The sequence below is a fragment of the Aquarana catesbeiana genome, linkage group LG13 (assembly GCF_042186555.1).
Source record: "Aquarana catesbeiana isolate 2022-GZ linkage group LG13, ASM4218655v1, whole genome shotgun sequence".
Lineage (NCBI taxonomy): Eukaryota > Metazoa > Chordata > Amphibia > Anura > Ranidae > Aquarana > Aquarana catesbeiana.
The window spans coordinates 54,747,709-54,761,428 of NC_133336.1; the positions used below are offsets into that span (position 1 = coordinate 54,747,709).

The 13,720-nt window shown below is 44.4% G+C and overlaps 1 protein-coding gene across 3 annotated transcripts in view; it reads right to left on the reverse strand.

Annotated features, from left to right (window-relative positions):
* Positions 1 to 13,720, reverse strand: part of AKT1 (AKT serine/threonine kinase 1) — a 224,665-nt gene that overhangs the window by 188,304 nt on the left and 22,641 nt on the right. The window lies entirely within an intron of this gene.

Sequence of the window (13,720 nt, forward strand, 5' to 3'; positions counted from 1 at the left end):
TTGTAAGGGCAGCACATGGTGCGTGAAGTACAGCTTGCTACTGTGGTGGCACACAGCTACACCACTATGTCCCAACTCTCCCAACACTTGTAAGATCCCCACAGCACAAAAGACACCCAGCTAGTTTTCGTTCATTGACTTACATCTCTTGGTTCAACAGAACAAAATATCCTGAGGCTTGCATTATTTAAGTCATACATGCATTACAAAACGGCACAACTCAATCTTATTTCATGTGAGTTTTACAGATGGATGGAAGGACAATAGGATAGTAAACGGGTACATTATATGGCTAAAAAGGTGTATGGACACCTGACTATTACACCAATTATATGGCCAAATGTATGGGGACACCCTAACAAATTACAGAGTTCAGGTTTTTCTAGTGAAAGATACGGTTAAAGACATAGTCTCACCAAACCATTTATTTCAACACTAACCTACCCATAGGGCTATAAGTGCATTTAAAGTATTTCATACTTATTTATCTCCATTGTGTAGACTGCTGGCCACCGCCATCTTTGATGTGATGTAGGAAGGGTTTATTCCATTAAAGGTTGGGAGTACAGACCAAGAAATATCAAACACGTTTCAGGGCTCTATGTGCCCTTTTATCAGGGCTTGGCTGGCAATAAAGTGAACTAACCAGTAGGCTGCCAAACAAGCTGCTGATTAGGCCTGTGCTTTCAACTCACACTGGAATAAAAACCTTTGTAGGTCCGATTCAACACTGGTTTGTTGACTTGGCTGCCAGTCAAGTCCTGATGAAGGGAGCATGTAGACCCCCAAAACACGTTGGCTATTTCTTGGTCTGTACCCCTAACCTTTAACGGAATAAAGTTGTATCTGGAGCTCTTAGCAGTGGCGTGGCACTTAAATTTCAACCCTTCTTACATTACACTACAAGCTAAGGAGACTGGAGATCCTCTGGTGTGTAGAAGCTGCCGCCCAAGAACCACATCATTTACACCATTAACCACTTCAGCCCCGGAAGGATTTAGCCACTTCCTGACCAGGCCATTTTTTCCGATACTGCTCTGCGGCGCTTTAACTGACAATTGCGCAGTCGTGCAACGTTGTACCCAAACAAATAGAGCTTTCTTTTGGTGGTATTTGATAAACTCTACGGCTTTTATTTTTTGCGCTATAAACAAAAAAAAGGGCGACAATTTAAAAAAAAAAAAAAATACTGTATATACTCGAGTATAAGCTGAGTTTTTCAGCACATCTTTTGTGCTGAAAATGCCCCCCTCGGCTTATACTCGAGTCAAGCGCTTTTCTGCAGCAGAGAATGACATTTTCCGGACCGACTTTGAGGCTCCGTATCTCGGGGCCACTTGGTGCTAGGAATGCCAAATTTGGTGTGCAAACCCAGTGGAACTAGCAAGCTGGGGTTCCTAGCACCAAGTGGCCCCGAGATACGGGGCCCCAAAGCCGGTCAACTGTGTCCATCTGCAGCAATGTCATTTCGGGACCCCTTGGGTCCAGAGATCCCAAATTTTGGCTGCAGCTAGGGGGCATCTAGGAACCCTTAACTACCGAGTTTGAAGTTCCGGGGGTCCTATGGCTGCAAATGGGCACAGGGAGGCATGCAAATGGGCATTGTTGGCCCTCTTTTCCACTTACAGTAGCAGCGCATTTCTCACCCTAGGCTTATACTCGAGTCAAAAGGTTTTCCCAGTTTTTTGTGGCAAAATTAGATGCCTCAGCTTATATGCGGGTCGGCTTATACTCAAGTATATACAGTACTTTCTGCTATAATACATATCCCAAAAAAATTTTTTAAAAATAATGTGTTCCCTGGAGAGGTGTTCCTAACTGTATGGGGGATGGGCTGCCTGGGAGAAGAGAGAGAGGTCGCTGTTCCTGATCACTAGGAACAGCAGATCTCTCTCTCCGCCCCTGTCAGAATGAGGATCTGTTTGTTTACATTGATAGATCCCAGTTCTGGGTCTTTCCCATGATCACGGGTGGCCAACGGACATCGAGACCGCCGGACCCACAGTGGGCGCGTGCCCGCAAAAGCCAGTTCATGAACCAACGTACCAGTACGTCGATATGTGCAGCCAAGTCAACTTGACGCAGTTATAACTGCGGCGGCTGATCAATTCTTTAAGATATCAATAACAGTTAAATAAACCTACAGGTCCAGCGCTATCTTTCCACTTTTCTCAACTATCTTGAATGTGATGTCGGCAACCCTAGCAACTCAAGCAAATGTGACAGTTAAGCGCACACACTTTAAATTTACATTGTCCCTTCTACTTCTGTATATGAATGATGGCGCTGTAATTTTAATAATTAAAAAAAGCCTCTGAAATACAGTGTAAAAATAATGAGTATCAATACACGGTTTTAAAGAATAAGAGGGAGGTGAAACCTCCATCAATCAAGATGTAAAACCCCGCCCCCCTTGGGGAGGAAGAGCAAGAGGGAGAGGGAGGTGAAGCCTCCATCAAATCAAGAGGTAATATCCCACCCCCATTGTGGAGGAAGTGAAAGGAGGAGGAAGTGGGCGCTCATTTACCACTGTGCATATGCCCACATGTGTGACTCTATAGTCACATGGGCTGCTCAGATTTGATAGGAAGGAAATACTCAGCATAGAAATGCACTGCAAACTGAGCATGTGCAGAGCTGTCAACACTGCTCTGCAAAATCCCCAACTGTGTGGGGACATGGACAGAAGGGGGAGATAGAGAGCAGCGGGATCAACCAGGCTTTTTGCTAAATACAGAAAACAAATCTCATAGTGACCGAGTATAAACAGCAGGCAATACACCAATTGATAGTTTTTTTTTTTACGACGCGGGTTTAGTGACACTAACATTCCCAACATGCTTGGAACGTAGGGGTTTTTAAAACAGTTAAATCAGTGGATTTAAATATGCTTTAAATGGTCTCTAAGAGCCCTTTCACACTGGGGCGGTTTGCAGGCGCTATTGTGCTAATAATAACGCCTGCAAACCGACCCAAAAGTGCCGCTACTTTCATTCCAGTGTGAAAGCCCCGAGGGCTTTCACACTGGAGCGATGCGCTGGCAGGACGGTAAAAAAAGTCCTGGCAGCAGCATCTTCGGAGCGGTGAAGGAGCGGTGTGTATACCGCTCCTTTACCGCTCCTCCCCATTGAAATCAATGGGACGGCGCGGCTATACCGCCGGCAAAGCGCCTCTGCAGAGGCGCTTTGCGGTGGTATTTAACCCTTTCTCAGCCGCTAGCGGGTGGTAAAACCGCCCCGCTAGCGGCCGCATACCGACGGTAAAACGCCACTAATAATAGCGGCGTTTTACCGCCGACGCCGCCCCTGCCCCAGTGTAAAAGGGCTCTAAATGCTACTTTGTCTGGACAGCTTAGTCCATTAAAAGAAGAGAGATATAGATATAGATATCTTACTGGCTGGATCACTAGCTGAAGCTGCTGCCTGTTCACTTCCTGGATTTACACAGAGGCACACCTCCAGCTCTGATTTGCCTCTTATTACTCACCCCCCTCCCTTCCTGGCAAACTCACAAAAATGAGAGAAAGAGCTGTGCAACAGGAAGTGGGCTGTATTTACTGGCAAAAAAAAAGTTTTACAAGGGCAGAAGATTTAAATAGATGGAAAGTTGGGAAAAAAAAAAAAAAGGACTGAATGTCTGCTTTAAAAGCGGCAGACAGGGCTTTTGCCAATTAGTAGCAGAACTAAACATGACCAAGTACTCCCCCATAATGCTGCCCAATATTACCCTGAAGTTATTACAATCAAACAAAATATTAAATCTCATTCCTATCTGACCTTACCAAAGAATAGCAAAGCAATGGGTTCTGGGATCTCCCCATGTCATACCCTTCCTTGCCCCGCTGTCACTCTGTTCAGCTATGGAGAACATGAAAAGACAGGCCTGTGTAAGCTCTAATCAGCTCTAATCAGATTTCTAGTCCAAGCTTACACAAGGCTGACTGTCCGCCTTTCCTTTAGTGACAGTGTTGAGGCCAAGCCCAATATCAAAAAGTTCCCTATGTGATGATTTGTTTAGTGACAGGTTCTCTTTAATGTGACATGCAGCGTCTAAAAGACCCCGTCTGTCTCCCCTGTGCTCCACTGAATGTAATGCACTGCACATTGTACTGCATTACAATCTTTCCCGATCTTGATGGCCAGGGAAACAGTCAATGGGGGGGGGGGGGGGGGGAATGGTCACACGTCACTTCCAGAACAAGAAGGGGAGCAGACGTGTCCACTTACCTCCCTCCCCTCTACCCTGTGGCACACGCTATGCCAGTCCCAGGCCCACAGATGGGCAAGTGGAGCCCGGGATATGTAGCGGGTGGGGGGCACAGTGTGTGTGTGCAGAATTCGAGCGGCAGCCCAGGCCCCAGGATGAAATGTAGCCATTGTGACCTGGCGCCTAGGGTTTGTCGAGCCCTGCTTGATGCCATAATTCTCTAAAAGCGGTATTAAACCCAAAGCTAAACATGTCATATATTGCAGCTTACCAATCATTAGATATGGTAACTGCATTAGTTTTCTTTTTTTAGGCTTTTTCCCCTGGTGATCTAGCCACTAACACACCTCCTGTATTATACAGACACCACTCTGGATGAATGAGCACAGGAGCACCTTTGGACAGCAGCATAGTCAGTCTGGGGGGGGGGTTGATATACTAGCAGATTTTAAAAAAACACACTAAGAAATTGAAGCCAAACTCCAGCTAATACTTTATAAGCAGTTACAGCAAACTGTTTTTTCCTTTTGGGGATAAAGTTTTACATAAAGAAAAACAGATCTTTTTATGTTCCCCCTGCCGGTGTTAAACTGCAATTGAGCTTTTCTGTTGAAAAGCAACAGACTTACTGGCTGGATCACCAGATGAAAATAGTAGAAAGCCAAAAACAAAAAAAAACAAAAAAAAAACCCCACACACAATACAACCATCACATCTAAGGACTGGTAAGGTGCAATATAATAAAATGTTTGCTTTCGGGTTCAATACCGCTTTAAAATGTCGCTACTCTCCTGAAAATTAATCAGGTAAATGTGAATGAACTTACCCAGTTACATGATCACAGTGATCACCAATAAATCAAGCAGTGCAGAACTGGCCAGAACACCCTGATTGCATCTATTTACATATGTTGCAAGACTGATCAATCGCACGAGAACGGTGATGTTTATTTGCTCAATAGCAAACTTGTTTCCTAAATGTCAGAGCGGTGATAAGATCTATTACTCTGGATTTATCAGTGGACTAAAGTTTGTACCAAGCAGCAGTAGGGACAGGTTATCAGCAAAGTGCAAGCTTCGTGCCAAGTTAGAATGAATGCAGAATCACACGGCAAACCTCATTCACATGTACTTCCTAGTATGGCACACACTACAATATTTACAAAATATAAAAAGACTGCCCACTAATAAAAAGTGGAATAAATTCCTCGAATAGACTCTGCTTGAAAGGTAACTCCACATTAGTGGGGAAAAATAAATAGCAAAAAAGAAAAAAGGAGAAGGAAGAATTCCAGTATGTTAAACCACAGTTTGTAGGTGCTATATATATATATATATAAATAAAACCCTTTCACACGAACCAATAAAATATACACTTTTGGTATTTTGTCTTTTTTATATCAAAAACATGTAGTAGCAAAGTACATTTTGGCCAAAATTTATGAAGAAAAATTTTCATTGGATTTTTTTTATAGCAGAAAGTAAAAAAAGAAAAAAAAAAATTATATATATATATTTATATATACACACACACACACGTGATCAAATACTACCAAAAGAAAGCCCCGTTTGTGTTTAAAAAAAAAAAATCTACATTTTGTTTGGGTACAGTGTAGCAGGACCAAATACCAGTTAAATAGTGCCGTAAATAGAAAAAAAATATGACCTGGTCATGATGGGGGGGGGGGTTAAATCTTCCAGATCTCAAGTGGTTAAAGTCGATTTGTGGACACCAGACAATCACATGTGAGTGTAGACATCCAATTCCAAAACCATGGCTTTTATGGAGTTGGCCTCCCATAACGGCCTTCACCATCTGCAAGATTGTGGCATGTGTGCGCAAATCTGTGACCATTCTGCCAAGACAACAATTCTGAGGTCAGGATGGACGAGAAGATTGACACTCCAATTCATCTCAGAGGTGTTCAGTAGGGTTGAAGTCAGGGCAAGGAGGTTCTCCACACCGAACTATAAAGGGCGATTTACTAAAGGCAAAGAGACTGTTCACTTTGCAAAGTGCAGTTGCTCCAGAGCTTAATGAATGAGTTAAAGCTTCACTATGCAAAGATATCCAATCAGGTGCAAGGAAACATTTTTTAAAAATGCATTTTTGCTTGCATGTGATTGGATGATGGAAGTCAGCAGAGCTTCCTCTCATGTATTATGCTCTGGACTCTGGAGCAACTGCACTTTGCAAAGTGCACAGTCTATTTGCCTTTAGTAAATCAAGCCCAATGTCTTTATGGAGCTAGGATTTGCACACAGGGGCACAGTAATACTGGAACTGGGGAAAAAAAAGAAAAAAAAAAAAAAAAGGGGGTCTTCTTCTCCAAACTATAACCAGAAGGGTAAAGGGCACAATTGTCCAAAATATCTGTATGCCTTTAGGTTCACATCTGTGCAGTGCATTTTAGGCACGTTCCCATTAACCACTAAAGCTTCTTCAAAAAAGGTAGCAGGTAGGATTATTTTTTTTAATGCATCACACCTAAAATGTAGACAACACATAAAAGGTGTGAAGGGGTCTTTAGAATGAACAGTATCCTTCACTGGAAACACCTGAACTCGATCACTTGGAGTGGTGCCCACATACCTTGGACCATACAGCGTAAATCCTAACATTATTTGCAAAAAGGGCTATTTTATCATAAAACTGACTTTTTCAAATACTTTTCACCATTTTCATTCATCTGAATACTGCTAGTTTTCTGCAGCCTCTTTGCACCCACTTGATATCTAGATGTACTCCAGCACTGACTGCATGCATTTTTTGGAGGAGTGGGTTTCACATGACAGTAGGAGGACCATGCCAATGTAATATTGCCTCTATTGGAAGCCCATGAAATAGGGTGACGACACAAAAGCATAATTGTTAGATTGGGACAGAGGATTGTGACAACAGGAAGCTCATAAATAGGAACCTGCATGGCAGGATCACCAGGAATTTGATCGAAAGCTAAAGATTTAAAAATATTGAAAATGACTTTTGAATTGACATTAACATTTTAAAAGCCTATATAAAATTGCAGACATTGGGTTTACATCTAATTTAACACCAGATACTGTCATTGTACAACACAGCCTCCATTTACATTCAAAATACACATAGCCATAGAACATTACAACACAGCGACGCCTGTACCGCACATGGTAAAGCTGAAGGATTCATTTGCATCGCTTCTTTCACCTTTTGGGACCACAGCAATGGAACCTCCTGGTCTTCCTGCAGCATTCTCCATATTGTGAAAGAAAAAAAATCCAAAGAACCAGATGAGAAGGAGAGAGAGAGTGGGGAATTCTCTCCTCCTAGACATCTTCCTCATCCCTGGTACCCAAACTGCGGCCCAAGAGCCGCATCCAGCCCTTCTATTCTCGTTGTGTGGGGTAAAAAGGTAATAACAGTGATATATGCTAGCCTCATGTCCCCAGCCAGCAAAACAGTGGCACTTCTCAACCTCCCCGGCCAGCAAAACAGTGGCACTTCTCAACCTCCCCGGCCAGCAAAACAGTGGCACTTCTCCTTTCTCCCCCCCCCCCGCCAGAAAAACTGCGACATCTCTCCGCCCCCAGCCACCAAAACTGCCACACCTCTCCGCCCCCCCCCAAAAAAACTGCCACACCTCTCCGCCCCCCCCCCAAAAAACTGCCACACCTCTCCGCCCCCCCCAAAAAACTGCCACACCTCTCCGCCCTCCCCCAAAAAACTGCCACACCTCTCCGCCCCCCTCCAAAAAACTGCCACACCTCTCCGCCCCCCCCCCAAAAAACTGCCACACCTCTCCGCCCCCCCCCCAAAAAACTGCCACACCTCTCCGCCCCCCCCAAAAACTGCCACACCTCTCCACCCCCCCCAAAAACTGCCACACCTCTCCGCCCCCCCCCCAAACTTGCGACACCTCTCCGCCCCCCAAACTTGCGACACCTCTCCGCCCCCCAAACTTGCGACACCTCTCCGCCCCCCAAACTTGCGACACCTCTCCGCCCCCCAAACTTGCGACACCTCTCTGCCCCCCAAAACTGCAACACCTCTCCACCCCCCCAGTCACCAAAACTGTGACACCTATCTGCCCCAACCCCCAAAACTGCGACACCTCTCTGCCCCTCGGCCACCAAAACTGCGACACCTCTCCGTCCCCCCAACCACAAAAAAAAAAAAAAACTGCGACACCTCTCCGCCCCCGGCCACCAAAACTGCGAACCCTCTCCGCCCCCCAACCACTAAAACTACGGCAGCTCTCTGTCCCCCGGCCACCAAAACTGCGGCACCACGTCTCCAGTCTTCAACCATCATTGCCTCTACCCTGACAGCCCTCTGTAGCGTTACACATACTGAATATTGTAGAAGTGATGTTGAGGAATGCAGTGAGGCCGCCCTCCATACTTCCCTTAGTTTAGAACCACCTCCCTACATGCTTCTGCAATCTGGTTGTGAGCCCTCATACTACTTAATAAATGTAAAATAACGCCAGAAGTAGTTCATCTGGTTAACTGCCATATTTAATGCAAAACGACCCTTTTCCCCCCCTTTAAGCAAATGACAACGCACCATATTTACGACCCCACACATAGAAGTTTAACAAATACCAAAAACTTTTACACCATAAATATATCCACTCAGAACCGCTCATTTTTCCCTTTCCCATATTAAACAAATTCCATTGAAATCATTTTCTTATAAACATGACTGCATTGTTATTGTTTGGTAGAGCATTCAAGAGCTTTATCAGTAATGAGTAGTAGGAAAATTATACAGTCTTTGTTTCCATCAATAGCCGCGTGCAGCGTATTCGCCTCATCTTGCAGCTGGTAGCTGACATTGAACGCTGCGGCTTAATCTGTTGTCAACATGCTCGTCACCCCGCTAATTTGTGCTCCAGAAACACATAATATTACTCACAAAACACAAGGAGTTTTTTGAGGCTATAAACACAAACATCATCAGAGGGATTTGAGAAGAAGGAGTATAGCGTCTATGTGGTCCTTGGTGGCCTCCAAGGGTTTGACTAGTCCCCGTATTCCTCCTCAGTCACTCCTACTGCCTGAAGAACATGTTTGCAGTCTCTACACAGCCAAACTTTTTGAAATTGGAAAGAGGGACAACTATTAGCACAAAGTATGTTGGCAAAGACCACCACGATGCCAAACCACCCCAACGCTTGGACCATGAGGCTCAAAAGTAGTAGTACACATTTAGCAGTTAAATAGTAAAAAAAAAAAATTTACAGAGAGCTATACTTCAGACTAAAAAGGGGGATAACTGAGAAGAAAAGAGACACAGGGGTTTGTTTCCAACCCAGGTACAATTGGGAGCCCGAGCCCGAGACAGACTAAGGCCCCTTTCACAAGAAGGGTCCAATCACGTCCTCTGGTCAGTTTTTCAGGCAGAACCGATTGGACGGTCCATTCACCCCTATTGACCGGTGGGTGTAAAATGGACTTGCATCCATTTACACTCGCCTACCTCTGGTCCGAAATTTTTTTTTAAAAAACACACCGAAGGGCGACGGCTTCTGCAGATTGTATATCCTTACGGACTAACCCTAAGCCCCCGTTCCCATTGGAGTGACTTGTCATGCGATTTGACAAGTTGCAGCCTATTGCTGGCAATCGCTCTGTTCAAATCGGTGCAACATCGACTTCACAGTGCCGCACTGATTTGAAAAAGTGCGGTTTCCGGTGCGACTTGCATAGACATCTATGCATGAAGCCGCACGGATGTCTTTAAAGTCTCACCTGAAGTTGCACTGACATGAGGTTTGAAAATCATGCAATTTCAGATGATGTTGCACGCTTTTAAAGTCACAGTCAATGTGAACAGGGGCTTACAACCAACCAGTACTTGATTGTGGAATGTATGCTCAAGACTCTACATACTGTATACATGACAAAACTATACAATGTCCAGAGGTTAAATTTAGTTGATGTAAAAGGATAAAAAAAAAAAAAAAAAAAAAAAAACCCATGAGTATTCCTCCTCAGTCACTCCTACTGCCTGAAGAACATGTTTCACACACACAAGTCCTATCAGTGATCCAGCGCTGTCCTGGATGCAGCTCGTCTCCCTTCACTTCCTGGTCTTGGCTTTCTGGCCATAGGCTCCTGCTGTAGTCAGTCAATTCCTGCGAGGAGGGAGCAGGGGGCATGGCTGAGCCATGCTGTGAGTGTCTATGGAGACACACAGCCCAACTCAAGAGTGTGCCTGCACGGGGGCCCCCATAACACATGGCTTGCTATTGGGGCACCTGCAGGAAAGAGGAGCAGACAGCGCTGGCGAGGGACTTAAAATGGAGGAAAGCCACAACTCTGGGAGGTAGAATTTATATTATATATATGATTTTTCTCTTTAAATAATTATAGCAACCGAGTAAGGCCTTGTTCAAACGGTCAGGATGGTGAACCATAAAAACATGCAGTTGAGCACTAGTGTAGGGGGAGGAGCAAACAGCACTGACACTGGCACCAGTGCTGAAGATTATCATTGCGCCCAACATCAATGCTGCCAATTATTATTGCTTCCACTAAAGCTAGCACTAGGGGTTTTGACTGTGGCCACCGACACCAATGCTGGGGGTTACTCTTACTGCCACTGACACCAATGCTGGGGGTTACTCTTACTGCCACTGACACCAATGCTGGGGATATTTTACTCAACTTTCTCTTCAGTGTATGTTGTGATATGCATCAAAAAATGAACTGAAATTTTAAGAGGCTGTGGTGCATTAAAGCCCATCCTTTTAAATAGGCTGCCTAACTTAATGCACTGCACCTCTGATCAACACGCAACATAGTGCTATTGCGTGGCCCTAGGTGTCGGGGCCACACTTGAGGCCCTCTATAATTTTCATGCTGACCACCACTGCACTAAAATCTCACATAAGCTTTAATATGTTGGTGCAATTTCGAGTAATTTTTCAAAATGTCTCTAAATTGCCACTTTTCCTGCTATGAAGATCCCTGATCAGACACATCCTTTCATAGGGAGACAATTTTCCGACACTCAACTGTGCTTCCACATGGTCATCCAGTCATGCAAGCTTCTGATAGAGATTACAAGTGGTCATGAATGCACATTACGCAGGTATGACCAGGGCCGTTTTTAAGGCAGGGCAAAAGGGGCAGCTGCCCTGGGCCCTGTCATTGTTGTGGGGCCCAAAGCAGCTGCCTCATACTTGATAACGATCCTGGCTTAAATTCCCTCGTCCCTTGATGTTTTAGTCCTGTGCTGCATCCCAATATCTCAGTGTGAAGTGCTGCTATGAATGCTGCCCAGCTCTGCCCTATTGTTGTGTACAGATGACTCACCAGCAGACCCTGTATTTACATGTCAATTACCAGCATTCATATATAAATGGCGGCGGCATTCATACGCAAATAGCGACGGCCGGCGGCATTGATATATATATCATGCCCCCCTGAGGTCATATCCACAGTAATCTCTAGCAACCAAACAAACAGAAATCATGTGCTGTAACCTCTAGCAACTAATCAGTGAGCAAATGTGTGCTGTAACCTCTAGCAACCAGTCAGTGAGCGGTAATGATACACTGTAACCTCTGGCAACCAATCGCAATAGCTGCCTAATCTGATTCAGTAAACTGATTTTGAGTCTAGCTGCTATTTATTGTATGTCTCAGAGCAGGTGGAGAGCAAAACTGCATATGGGGGCCGGGCCGCCCCCCCCCCCGGCCGCCCCCCCCCCCGAAAAGTTTTGCCCAGGGTCCAATCAATATTAAAGACGACCCTGGGTATGACCCATCACCATCAGGAAAACACCCTGTAAAATGCTGTGTCCAGATGGTGCTGCTCATACAAATTTTGCTGCTACATTTTTACCAACTTATAAAAAGAAAGGCATAGAAAGCTTCACAGGTGGTGAAATGTAGACAGGTTGATAAAATAACACTCTGGACAACAAGAAAAAACATTTTGCGCTCTTAAAGCAATGCTTGCTATGGACTTAACTGCGCCCAGGCCTTCCTCATCAAACACCAAGGGGTTTATTTACTAAAGGCAAATCCACTTTGCACTACAAGGTCACTGCAAGTGCACTTGGGGAAGATCTGAAATGAGGGGAAGCTCTGCTGATTTTATTATCCAATCACGTACAAGCAAAAATGCTGTTTTTTTTATTCTCCTTACATGTCCCCCTCAGATCTACAGCGACTGAATTCCCAAGTGCACTTGTAGTGCAAAGTGGATTTGCTTTTAGTAAATAAACCCCACAGTAGTTCTTACTGCATTCGTTTGCACCGAAAGCCACAGCCTGCCCATGGCCATAGTCATTTCCATCCTCCATGACAGCTTTCTTCCCCTACTAGGAGCACAATTACAACTAGACACAGTAGGTGTGTGTCCAGAAGTGCTGCAAACCTTTCCCTTTTGTAATCAATGATCAAATTTTTACCCCTCATCAAAAGAAATAAATTCTCATATAAACCTATTTACACAGTCACTAACTAGTAACTAATGGTCCGTACACACGATCCGAATATCGTACGAATTTTTCCGCTTAATAGTCACATAGAATAGGTAACTAAAGTCACGAAAATTCTCGTACGACAGAAAAAATAAATAAATAAATAAATTGGATGTGACGTCATGTGTTGTAATGTATTTGTATTTTCAGACGACAACTATACTGACTAAACAAAAATCTTACGATCTGGTATCGTATGAGGAAAATTTTCGTGCTTGTCCGATCGAACAATATCAGATGAACTGTCAGGATCAGCTCTTGAAAGTAGTGTACACACGATCCGAAAACCGGACAAAATTTTTCCTCGGACGACAGTTTTTGTACGATATTCGGATCGTGTATACAGGCCATAAGAGCCCATTCACACCTGAGCGTTTTGTAGCTTGAAGCTACAAAACGCTTGAGGGGAAAAAAATCCATTATTCTCTATGGAGACGGTTCACATCTCCACTCCAGGTCGCCTGAAGCCCTACTCCTGAAGCTCAAAACAAGTTCTGGACCCTTTTTTGTTGCGCAAATCAGGCAGATTTGTGCGTTTTTGGAGCAGGTAGCAGATGACAAAAATCGAAAAACATAGCAACAAATGATGAAACAGATGATCATTTTTCCGATTGGCTAATAAAAAAAATGCCAAAGCTCAAAAACGCCGGACAACGCTGCATGGAAATGCGCAAATATGCCCGAAAAAACGCGTGACAAAACGCAGGAAAAACGCTCAAAAGCGCTACGCTCAGGTGTGAATGGGGCCTTAGACTGGTAAAAAATTTTGCATTCATTTTTGCTTGAAAAGGTATATGTAGCAATTTTCTTTTTTTTGGATAGAGTACGGACAAGTTAGGACCCTGTATGATGCGTTTTTTTGCTCTCAGTGTCCGCAGTTTGGAGATTTACCCCCTCTAGTTGTCTTGGTCATCATAACTGTCGATGGGATAGGAGGTATTGGGAAAGCCAACATTCTTCTACAGAAATCAAAAATCACAAGAATAGAGGGGGAAATGTTCAGGGGGGGGGGGACATCTGTTGCTGCTGCCAATATCAA